At 45.1% G+C, this 13,013-nt stretch overlaps 1 protein-coding gene across 1 annotated transcript in view; it reads left to right on the top strand.

Annotated features, from left to right (window-relative positions):
- Positions 1-10,912: 10,912 nt before the first annotated feature.
- Positions 10,913-13,013, top strand: part of LOC136633506 (IgGFc-binding protein-like) — a gene marked incomplete at its 3' end in the record, with an annotated part of 33,054 nt that continues 30,953 nt past the window's right edge. The window contains exon 1 of the mRNA XM_066609266.1: positions 10,913-11,010. The remainder of the gene's footprint in view (positions 11,011-13,013) is intronic.

Consider the following 13,013-nt stretch of genomic DNA (forward strand, 5'->3'; position numbering starts at 1 on the left):
TCGCTGCTTTTGATTCTGTATACCAGCTGGGCCATCATGGGGAACAGGGACCTCTGTAGGCAAGTTCTGTTGATTGTTCGCCATACGCCGTCCTGTGCTGTCGCTCCCGTATTTTAGCCCATCTGCTTTCTTTCCTCGTTGACTTGTAACTGTAAAGTCCTTGACATATCAAAGTCCAAAGTTTTTATCAAAGTTCAAAGTTTTTATCAAAGTCCAAAGGTTTTATCAAAGTCCAAAGGTTTTATCAAAGTCCAAAGGTTTTATCAAAGTCCAAAGTCTTATCACTGACTCATGCTGTCAGTATCTATTCTTCTTTCTTCCACGGCTTGAGGGCCGCTGCCTTTGCTGTGTTGTCGGCGAGGGAGTCATCTCTCGCTTCTCCGTTGTAGAAATCGGTGTGGATTCTCCATTGCCAGGTAGTAGTAGTAGGGTTTCCATGAGACCCTGCACCGCTGCACCATTCTTAATTGGCTGTCCTACTGAGATAACAAGCTGTCTGGCCTTCCATATTGGGCCATAATCATGAGCTATGCCAAATGCATTCCAGGAGTCAGTGTAAAAAATTGCCGACTTACCTTCTACCACTCCACACGCCCCAGTGAGGGCCTCCGGTTCCGCTTCTTGCCCTGAGACATGCGGAGGCAGAGCTTCTGCGTTTAGGACATCTTGTTGTGTGACCTCTGCATATCTGGTTCGGAATCATCAATCCTCACCCTGATACCATCTACAAAAGAAAACTCAAAATATGCATCATTAACAGTGTGTACATCACTACAATAATGCTATTTAAAAAAATAGCTGATCTGCCATACTCAGATCACCTATGCCTCCCCTCCCCCGTTTGAACCTGAATACCTGATTAAAAGAAGAGTGGCCGGATTCAAGGTATTACAACATTGGGAAGCCCAGAGCAATATTGGGGGAGGCATAGGAAAGAGCACATTGTAGTCGGATCTAATAGGCCAGAGATAAGTGCTTGGGTTGCACTTGCATGAGTATGTTCTGGGTGTCATTTGGGGTGTGGACCACTAGGGGGTAGTCCAATACCAACTTAGAAGATTTGTCAACCATTGCCTGTACTGCTGCCACCGCAAAAGCAGATGAGGGAGCTCCTCAAGTCACTGGATCCACCCTCATGGCTGTGGTTGTCCTTCGTGCTTTTGTGTCAATACTGTCATATAGGCGGCAGTATGAAACAAGGCCCAGAAAGGTGCGGAATTTGGCAACGGGTGTAAGTACAGGTATGGCCTGCAGAACTTGGTTAGTCTTTGGAGGCCTCCAGGCCTTACAGCCTTCTGCAAGAGAAATTAACAGTGAAATTGTGGCCGGTTGGCAGTTTTTTCCAAAGCATCAGCACACAGCACCTAACATGTGTGGCTGACCCTTCACCCTTTTTTTTTTTTCCATCTAGGGGGATACTGCTTGACCCAGGGGTGTGTATCTGGGTCTCGTATATATTATCATGGTCGATACATTCAATTTCCCTATGCCTGTCTTGTAGGTGTCCCATAATTTGTCAGGATCCGTGGAAAGCTGAGTTTGGGACAGGAGAAAAAACAAAACTTTTCCTTCTGGCTATCTATGATTCTTACCCCCTCCTTGGATTAGAGACGTGTTCTTGCATCATCAAGTTCCACCCTTCTGAGTGTGGCTAATCACTTACTTCCTTATTCCCTCATTCAATGTTTGGCAGTCCTTGGGTACACATCACAACTCAATAAAGATAAAGTCTTATGCATCACACAATTTACATTTTACAAATTACGGGTCAATCTGCCCCGTTCCTCCTGTGGATACCTGGCCTTATCGTTACCTGCTTGTTTCCTATTCCTTGGCTTCTCTACCGTCTCTCTTTCTCCCTGTAGTTTATTTATTCTATATTGTCTGTGAATATACGTTACTTGTGCTGGGACTACCGGGCAAGTAACTTCCTCTTTTTAGGTCTCTTACTCATGTGACAGCCCAGCGACAGGATTATAAGGGAGATAACGGGAGTACGTGGCTAATTTTCACTTTTACAACAATTTTTGTCAGACTTCCGGCGACCGGGCAGATGCAGTATTAGATGCCGGGCATCTCCATCTGATTGGTAATGTACTGCAATTCTCTCTATTCACTAAGCTGGTGTCTTTGTATATTAATACAGACGCCATTGCAGCCCACCTTCACTTCCTCTTTTCTGACACTTAGAGAAATTCTAACGTCTAATGCATAAATCACATATATTATGTTGTAACTTCTGTCACAAAGATTAGATTCCATAACAAGATATACTAGTAGTTTCAACATCCAATATTAGTTAAATAACTAACAAATGTAACAGCACAATAATTGTTCCGCTTCTATTGAGAGTTCCACTTCCTCTTTTTAAATGTAGTTAGCAGCTCTTTTTTTTTTCCTTTCTCCAAACACACTTACGGGCACAAGCCTATGCTTCTATGCTATTATTAACGTTTAACAATTCGAAAGCAATATAGTTTAGTAGTCTGTCTTTTACTAGAAGGGATCCAATAACGCAACCTAACCTATAAAGTCCAAACCCACAGCGCGCCGCTGTGTACGGTGCATTATCTTGGCTATAACCCAGCCAATGCATTCTCATTGCTAACAATCCCTTCCTACAGTTACTGATGCTAATTCTATATGACCAACAAACAAACTATTCCTATATAACAACTCAGCAGGATTAGCTCTACACAACAAACAAGCACACTAACTTTATATAGGTAGGACACACAGAAAGATTGCTTGATTAATCAATGATAACTTGACTCTCCACCCCTTCCACACTTTCCTGGAGGGTGTAAGAATTAACCTTGGTACATTGTTTGCTGCCTTTCAATTTCAATCATGGCTGCCAGATTTATGATTACAGAAGTCTCCTCAGACGCCGGACACAGTATGCCCCGCCCTAGAGTCTCTAGCATTTCTGTCAATACACAGTTTATTGATCTACCCTCAGATGGAGGGATCTACTCATGAACGTTCAAACAATAAACAAATATTTGTAGACACACTCAAATAGACAGAGCACCAGTACAACTGGCTTAGTCTCACTGCCCCTCGGGATACTGTCTGATAGCTCCCTTCTCCCGGACCCTACAAGCAGGCCTAGCAGGAGCGGAAATCCCATATCAGACTTATCTCTGGCAGTCTCCCACTGATGGGTCTCTGCAACAGGCCACCTGAACGGCTCCCTCCTCCCTCAGGAGTGGAAACACCCCGTACAGGTCCTCCCTCGAGGCAGCTATTGATATCGCCACTCGACCAGTACTCTCAAGACATGGGTGGCAAGACAGACAAATAGACGGAGCACCAGTACGGCTGGTTTGGTCTAAACTGCCCCTCGGGATACTGTCTGGCAGGCCCCCCTCCTAGGTCTATTACCAGACTCTAACGGAGCAGCGTTGCCTGTCCAGACGTTTGACCGTTTCCTGACTCCAAGGCTGTAGACTGCAAACCTGACCAGAGCAGGACCACCTAGTCAAACTACCCCGACAGGCCCCCCTGACTCTGAGGCTTTATCTCCAAACCTGACCCGAGCAGGGGGCCCCCGCGGGGACTTCCTCTCCCTTAAAGCAATTCACTGACCTTGCCAACCAACCAGTACTCTCAAAACGACAGGCATGTAAACATTCCTTTATATCTTATGACAGGTTCTTATCGAGTGATCGAGACTTAAAGAAGTACCTGTCGTCGTGCGGATCCAAATAATTCGGCCTGGCACGGCACATAGGCGAGCCTGAACTTAGCCACACAGGTATAGATAATTAATTTATCTCACCGTGTTCTGATGATATTTTGGGCCCACCAAGTCCAAGGTCGCATATGTCCGTGTCTTCTGTCCGAATTCTATGGAACCTATCGATCACTCCCCGTACGGGCCACCAGCTGACGAGGAACCTTCCTTTGCGGAACCACGCCTTACTCAATTTGGAATGTTTACAGCCCTCCATATTAATTCTGAATTGATAATGCGCATAAGAAGTTTTTCACACTGACACGGGGTTCAGCATGCCTAGCTTCCTCAATTCTAACTTTAATGATCGGCGTGTAGCCTATTTTAAGAGTTTAACAAATCCGCCCATCTGGGCAGTCCAAAGATTACATGCATACAACGTATTGTTTAATTATTGGATAAGCATCTTGCAATTCTTCCATCCTCCGGTCATCTGTGATTGGCCATCAGGGTCAGGATGAAATGAGTGGGTTGTCTTGGAGCCACGTGGGGTTCCTTCGATATGATTGGATGTTACATCATGAACTATAAATTGCACAAACCTCCCATGTTATTTGCATACGTTTCCAGTAAAATTGCTTGGGTAATTTCTGCGGTTGTCCATGTCTGATTCCTAGTTCCGTATTAGTGCATGCAGCTGGACAGTCAAATATATTTATACATGTTGGTTACGGGCTAAATTCCATCTTTGTCAGCAGAGTTATGAAAAACAGATACTTTCATATGTAGGAAGTACTTATTGCACAACTGTCATGAACTATATTTGTAGCAAGATAGAAGTATGTATACAGAATGTTAAATTGATAACTGTCTACTGCCAAGGCCCAAAATATAGGAATACTGGACTTCCACCACATTACTACTGTGGCTGGTATAGGGGACACTATTACTACTGAGGCTCTGCACATGGCAGCATACCTCAAGCTGATTTAAGAGATGTTTACATAAGGCGGAAATGCTGCAGAATGTCCACAGCAGAAATTTCCACTGTGCACCTCAAGCTGATTTCATACTATGTGGCCTCCTCCGAAGGTTTCCTGCTGTCGGTGCTTTCCAGCTTCTGGTTCCCAGCAGTCTGGTCAGGTGCAACACCGCTGGTCAGTTGATCCTGGTCAGGTCACTACAGGCTGCTGGGAATCGAAAGCTGGGGAGCGCTGAAAAACCTCTGTTCATGTATCTGCTATTGGAAAAACACTGACACTGAAAAACATGATGATCATGTAAGGACACCACGAAGGAATCTGATGCTGTCCAAAAAATATTGTGGCCTGTTTCAAGTTTGCTTGAGCTTACGGCATATTCTATAATGCTTCATTCTATGGACAGATGGTAGAAAAGTGGAATTTTTTAACACAAATCCACTTCCTTTTTATCCATTTAGTCGGGCCGACTCTCGGACACTTAATAGATCAGCCCTCTCCACATGGTTCTGTTTTGTATGGCTTCTTTCAGTTCAATGATTTGCATGTTGATGTTGGCTTTGATAGTTTTAAGCTAGCACGTTCTTTGTCGGCCAGGTCCTCTTTTTCCACTGACCATTCCAAGCATTATCAATCTTTCTTATGAATTAGCTTGTATTATGTATTAGCTGAAGTATGAGAGTCTGTTTCGTAACTTTACCTTCCAATGAAAACGTTAGTTTGATGCAGTCTAGGACTGTTTTGTTCATAATTTTTGTGGTCCAAGGAATTCGTAGGAGTTTATGCCAGAACCAAAGTTCAAGGCATCAATCTTTTTCTGGTCTGTTTTCTTCAGTGTACAACTTTCGCAGTCATAAATTTGATTGGAAAGATGATTGCGTTGACTATCTAGCATGACAATGGTTATGTCTATGTTTTTCTAGATCTTAGCTATAGTTGACATTGTGCTATGACCAAGCGCGATTCGTTGTTTCATTTTCGGTCCTGATTCTCCATTGTGGAGGATTTTTCATCCAAGGAAGATGAAGTCTCGAACTGCTTCAGTTTCTTCATTGCTCATTTTGCTTTGTTCTGTACCATTGATGATGTTCTAGTACAGGCCAACTTCTTTACTTCCTTCTTTAACTTTTAGTATCAATTATTCGGGATCTTCCTGACTTTCCGCCAGCGAAGTTGTATCATTTGCATATCTGAGATTGTTGATGTTTCTTCCACTGATCTTGACTCCAATGTTGGATTCAGCTAAATTGCCTTGAAACACATTTTTGCTGGCTTCTAACTTTATCCAATAAAAGCCATTGTTAACTTTATTTGTGCTTCAAAAGATTTATAGTGTTGCACCTTATACTAGTAATTTTACCTACTTCTCTCCATTAGTCCTACGCCTTACCCCAATAGGCATCATTCTGGTTGGTGACACCTCCATACCTATCTCTAGCTCAAGATCGCCTCTGCATACAGGTTGAACAATGGAGGAGACAAGATGCAGCCTTGTCCTACACCTTTCCTGATTCTGAGCCATTCTGTTTCCATTGGAGGTAGTGACTGTAGCCTTTAAAAAAAAAATCCCTCTGCCCCAGTGAACTTTAATAGAAAGCCAATTCACAGAAAAAGTTCCCTAAAACTAAACCTTTATTGATTTATCCTTAAAAGCTCTGGGCTATGGACTATTAGACAAACAAGATGCCACAGTTGTGCATCAACATAGGCTATACTGTGGTCTTTCCAGAATAGGTAGAGCAATCCAGAAAGACGTAAGTATCGGTCATCTGCCACTCAAAAATATATGGGTAATGACCACCAGCATAGCCAGAGATCCTTCAATGTGATCCTGGCTGGTTGATTTTAGATCCTGCACCTCAATCCCACCTATAGTGTGGAGCAGAGTAATGCCAGATTCTACTGCCAGAGCCTAGAATAGAACTAGAGCTACGACTAATGCTAATCTTGCCTGTTTGATGGATTCACCCTGCTGGAGTGGCCAAGTAGCATAATCCTCCAGTCAGAGCAGGAGATAATAAAACTTGGTAGAGCTCTGAAAACAATGTGTCAGACTTCACAGCAGATTTGCCAGTTTCTCCAAAATTCAGGGGGACTCAGGCATGCAAACTAAATGATGAGGTATAAGGTGGTTCGACGCGTTTCTGTTGGACCTAAAACTCATAAGGAACCCATTAAGTCTATTGCGTTGAACGAAGAGCCTGGTGAGAATGACAGCCCACTTCATCTACATCCTTAGATCTTTAACAGACCAGATGCAAGCAAATGCATACCAACACCAAAACTTCATCCAACTGAGAAATCTTGTGGAGGGAGCACCATAGTTTGGGGCTGTTTTGCTACTTCAGGGCCTGGGTGCCTTGCAATCACTGAAAGGAACAATGAATTTTAAGGTGGATCAAAACATCTTACATTAGAAGTAAGGGCTGCTGTCCAAGACATCAAGTTGAAGAGACGTTGGGTGATTCATCAAGGCAGTAAACCAAAGTACACAAAAAAAAAATGCTTGAAAAAGAAATAGATTTGTGTTTTAGAATGGACCAGTCAGAGTCTTAGGCCTCATGCCCACGGCCATATCGGATTCCGCCTGCGGAATATCGCAGCAGAATCCGACACGGTGCCCTTCAGAAACCCCATCCTCATCTCTCCGGATCTGCTGCAAGTGTCCCATCAGGCAAGCCGGCGCATATGTGCAGCACAGCGCACAACAAGCCAGCGCTGGGCAGTGATGCGTATTCCCATCCTACTTCTGCAATGCTCACTGCGGAATTATAGCGGGACAGACTGCTTTCATTGACTGCAATGGAAGCCGTCCACACGTTTCTCCGTGGAAAATAGAACATGCTGCAATTCTCCCCCCCCCCCCCCCCCAAGCGGAAAATCGGAGTTGATTCCCGCTCATGGGCAGGCGAGAATCCATTAAAATAGCATGTCTATGGATGGCTATTTCTGCGGGATTCACGGCGGATGTCTGCCAACGGATTGGGCAGCGATAATCCGTCCATGGGCATTAGCCCTAAACTTGAACCCCATGGAGATACTGTGGTATAACCTAAAGAGGGTTGTCCAAGAAAGATTGATGAACTGAAACATACTTGCAGGGAGGAAAGATCCAAATGTTTCCTCAATCTTCTGCAAAACTTATTAGTAATGATTAGTGGGGCTGATTGCTGGTAAAGGGGATCTAAAGGTTATTACATTCAAGGGTTCATTCACTTTTTGTTGCAACTATATACAGTTCTGAGGCACTTGTCTGATTCTTTTCTTATCCATCATCCCTTAGAAATCTGTCCTTTCCTGTTTTGACTGCCCATGGCTATAGGTGACCCCAATTAAGTTATTATTGATGTTTAGCTGGCACCTACACAGGTTATGCCCTCAGGCTGTCGTATTATAAGGTACCATCAGATTCAGATACCTTGAAGCTCTTTTTCACCTGTTCTTTTTCCCTGTAGTAATGGACATTTAGAAGAACCAGCAGCACCGGTCTGTCCACAAGGTTAAAGATGAACCTGTTCTTCTCAAGTAGGTTATGTGAGAAATTCATTTGAAGGGCAATTACATTCGAAACCAAGAGAAAATGTATTCTGTATTTAGGTTTATGCTTTGTGGTTAGATCAATTCCTCCTCTTATCCTATGATTTAAATGATTGGGTGCCGGTAATATCTATCAGCAACATTTAGCAGGGATGCAGGGGTGTCCTCTCCATAGGCTCCACCGCATCACCAAAGAAGGGTGGAAATCAACCCAAGGGTCATGAAAAGATGATGGTGGGCAAGAATCCTCATATCCCAGGTGTTAGAAGTGCATTGGTGTCAACCAGCCCCAGTAGGGCCTTATTATAATCTTTGCTATGGGGAGCTTTACTTTATATTTGCCCATGGCCCTGGTGATACTTTTTGTTAGAATAGACCTGGCCTGATCCAGTTAAGGTTATCATGCATAAAACTTTGCACATACCTTACACTGTGAATTGAGACCTGCTGAATCATATTGTAACCCCAAACTAAAAATAGTTGAACTTGAGGGAGTATTGCAAAAATTTTAACAAGATGCTCTTTAAATTTAGGGAAATTGTGGAAAGATTTTTTTTTTGCAAAAGCAGAAGGGGTAAACCTGTGCCAAAATACCCCAAAGCTCAGTACAACGTGCTACCTGTCCTTGTTGGGGATCCTGGCTACTGGACCTCATAGCAATTGAATGGCAGGTAATGCACTCAATCCCATTCATCTTCTTCATCTGCAGATTATTTGGATATTTTCTTTGCCTTCAAGTTAGCTCTATAGACTTTTTATGGCGGTCGTTTGGGGTACGTCTCTTGATGAGTGGCTTCACCTCAGAAGACGTTTGCAGCGCCATGCAGTCCTGATGCCTAAGGTTAGGTTCACATGGGGCGGAAGTCTAGTGGAATATCCGCAGCGGGAAATTCTGCAAGATTTCTGCAGCTGAAGTCCCGAGACATTTGGTGGCGGTTTTGAAACCGGCTAATTCTGCTGTGGCTATCTCTCCCCATAAAGAGAAAAGAGCCCACAGCAGAAACGGTGATACAATTGACATGCGGTGGCTTTGAATTCCACACGGCATGGCAGTTTCAGTGCGGCTTGGCAGATCTCGTCCACTTTGCTGCTTAGGCTCTGGCTTAAGATTGCAGGCGGAATTTCTGTGCGGAAAGTCCGCAAAGAAATTCTACGGCAATTCCAACCCATGTGAACCCAGCCTTAGGCTGTTACCATGCTAGATGCTGGCTGACATCTAGGCAGTTTGGAGTCCCCTTCCTCAGCCTTCTGGCCCCACGGCGATATGATCACAGAGGGCCAGTGGTTGCTATGATAGCCAGTGATGCTTAGGACTGTATGTAAAATCCTGACAAAGAGAGAAGCAGAGCGGCTCTTCAATTGATTGAAGCCTCCATCTGCACTTTCTTCTGTGTAAGTCCGCTGTCCAGTGCCGCTGTCAAACGGGGTCCTGAGTGGCGAACCCACATCTATTAACTACTGATTATGATGATTTATCACAGCATGTAACTCAAAACGCGTAAATTCCGAATTACCTTTCCAAAGTCAAGAACTTCAGCTTGCTCATAAAATGGGCTAAGATCCTCCAATTTTGGCACCCTCCTTGATGCCAGAAACAAACTTAAAGCCAGTATGGTTTTCTGGGTTTCTGTTCTGGCAAGACCATTAAAATAATGAACTCATCATGGTTTGGCGTGCCAACACGGCGGTTGTACCACGTTTTATTGAGTACCTGAATCGCAACAATTTGAATTCGAATTTTCCAGCAGAAGTGCAAATAGAAAATAGAGCTTTTTTGGATTTCAAGTTTAATTTGATATCAATGAAAACAGAAACGCAAAACATGTAATTTAACAAAACTATCTAACAGTAAGACGCCCTTGTTGTCCATATCGCCAATCACAGCGCAGCTTTCATTTCTCAAGCTGCTTAGCAAAAATTAAAGCTGTACTGTGATTGGTTGCAAAATGGGGCCCAAAAAGTTTTTCTCTGCCGTAGTCGTCGCTATGGGGATATAAGACAAATTTGCTGCCAACGAAGACAGAAGAGAATTTTGTGACCTTGATTTTCATGTCTACCGGTCTGTTCATAGTGTAAACGTCATTTTTGAACAAAGTTTGATGAAGATCCATCCAGTGCGCGCACAATTTGTAAGTTATGTTCAGTGCTGCTTCCTGTGGTTCACATTTCCCAGTCATTGTTACAAGGCATGGTAAAACGTCTGACGTTGACTTGCAGGAATGCTGCCTTCCAATAGGTGGCGCTGCAGGGGCGTTGTTCTATCTTCACATTTGCATATTTCCCAGAAGAGCATGGATGGTGTTATAGGCCTCATTGGATCTTGTAGGTGCTCTCCCTAAGGAGAAACAATACCCACCCCCATCATGGTATTTATGCCGCACAGTGATGAATATCAGTGCCCTGTGCCATCCATGTAGTCATATAAAGTACCTTTCACACAGGATGGAATAGGCTGCACGATGCACCAGTCTACTTGCACATTTTGATGTGGAATGGAAAATGTCTTAAAACCTGCTTGGAATTTTGCATCAAAATTTGCAGTCAGACCTGTGGATTTAGCTGCGTCCTGGGGCATAACTCCGTTCCATGTGAAAGGTCCCTAAGAGTCCTGGGGAAGGTCAGGAAGCTGTGTTACACTCTGTATGAGAAGCCGCAGCCCAGAGCGGCCACTAAATCTCCCTGGTCCATCTATAAGAAGCCTCGCCCTCTGACAGGTCACAGCTACAAGGGGCACAGCCTGCTTCTACAAATGGGAATTGGGAGCAGGGACTGAGTGAAGTCCAGGCAACAGCGAGGAGAGTCTGTAGGAAGCAGGTATTTACCAAACAAATCACTGTATGTTGTATTTAGTATAGTTCTACAGATGTGTGCATGCAGTATGTATTTATAGGTATGTATGTACGTGTATTAGCCATGTGTATGTCCAGGCAGTATATTCATGTGGAGAGTGTAAATACCTTAGTGGCACTCAGGACGTATACGGCCCCTATGACTCCTTGTGCAATATATGGGACATACATTGCACAGAAAGGAGGTCCCTATTGCACCATGCCACATATTGTCGTCCATAGCCTATAATGGTTTTAGGGCCATTTACACTGGACGAATATGGCACAAAATTTGTTCAAATTTTTGAACGAATTTTGAATCCCTCAACCAGAAAGTGATCTTCTGTGGGCGAATGAGGACTGCAGGATGCCCATCGGAGCTCCGGACAGCAGCAGGAGGACCCGGACCACGCCTGCTAGCTATCCCTTTGTGTCTATTATTTTATTCAGCAGATTTTAGACAAAATATCTTTTTTTTTCAGTGTAGAAAGTGCAGCGTGCCTGACTTTTTAAGGTTCAACTTAGTGGGGTTGCCAATTTAAAAGGATTGTCCAGTTGTAAACTGATGGTCTACCCTCAGGATAATTCATCAATAGTGGATTGGGGAGGGTCCATTGCATGGGACCCCCTGCCTATCAGCTATTTGCCATGCATGTGTGCTTGTGCACTGAGCAGGCAGTGGTGAGGCCAGGCTTGATGAGGAGTAGGGGTAAGGGTCGAGGACGTGGACGCGGGCGTCCAAGTGAGGGTGTGGGCACAGGCCGAGTTCCTGGGCGGGGTGAATCACAGATGGCTGCGGACGGATTAGGAGAGAGGCAAGTTTCTAGGCTCCCAAGGTTCATATCACAATTTGTGGTTCCGCGTGGTAGACCTTTATTGCAAGCAGAGCAGTGCGAGTAGGTCCTGTCGTGGATGGCAGATAACGCATCCAGCAATGTTTCGAACACCCAATCTTCTACGCAGTCCACTACTCCCGGCCTAAGAACTGCAACTCTGAATCCTCTGGCTGCTCCTCCTTCCTCCCAGCCTCCTTACTCCATGAAAATGACATATTCTGAGCAGGCAGACTCCCAGGAACTGTTCTCGGGTCCCTGCCCTGAGTAGGAAAAAAGTGTTCCTCTCTCACTTGAGGAGTTCATCGTGACCGATGCCCAACATCTGGACAGTTCCCGAAGTCTGGGTGATGAGGCTGTGGACTTCCGGCAACTGTCTCAAGAGCTTTTTGTGCATGAGCATGATGAGACACAGTTGTCTGTCACTGAGGAAGTAGTAAGAGCAGTAGGTCCAAGGGAGGAGCGCACAGAGGATTCAGAGGAGGAGCTGCTGGACGATGAGGTGACTGACACCACCTGGCTTGCTAAGCCTACTGAAGACATGGCTTCAGAGGGGGAGGCAAGTGCAGCAGCAGGACAGGTTGGAAGAGGAAGAAGGGGGTTCCAGGGTGAGAGGCAGGGCCAGCACAAAGAATCCCCCAACTGTTTCCCAAAGCACCCCTCGCTGCAAGCCTCCATGCAGAGGGCTAGGTGTTCGAAGGTGTGGATGTTTTTTAGTGAGAGCGCGGACAACCGACGAACACCAAGAATAGTGGGTCCTTCCTCGGTGCTGGTATCTGTGGCGAATTATGCCACCTCCTCCAAAATCCCCCCCCCCCCCTCCACCTCTACTTCTCAATTAGGAAGTGTGAGCACATCGCCAGCAGTCGGTTGCATGCGGCATGGCAGCACTGAAACGAATCAGCTTGGGTGACAAGAGGCACACGGCCCCAGAGCTGTTACAGGCTCTGACAGAGCAGACCGACCTCTGGCTTTCGCCGCTGAGCCTCCAACTGGGCATGGTCGTATGTGACAACGGCCGTAATTTGGTGGCTGCTCTGCAGCTTGGTAACCTCACACACCTGCCATGCCTGGCCCACGTCTTCAATCTGGTGGTTCAGCGGTTTCTGAAAAACTACCCCGACTTGTCTGACCTGCTTGGCAAGGTGCGCCGCAA

Source organism: Eleutherodactylus coqui, chromosome 6 (genome assembly GCF_035609145.1).
Source record: "Eleutherodactylus coqui strain aEleCoq1 chromosome 6, aEleCoq1.hap1, whole genome shotgun sequence".
Classification (NCBI taxonomy): domain Eukaryota; kingdom Metazoa; phylum Chordata; class Amphibia; order Anura; family Eleutherodactylidae; genus Eleutherodactylus; species Eleutherodactylus coqui.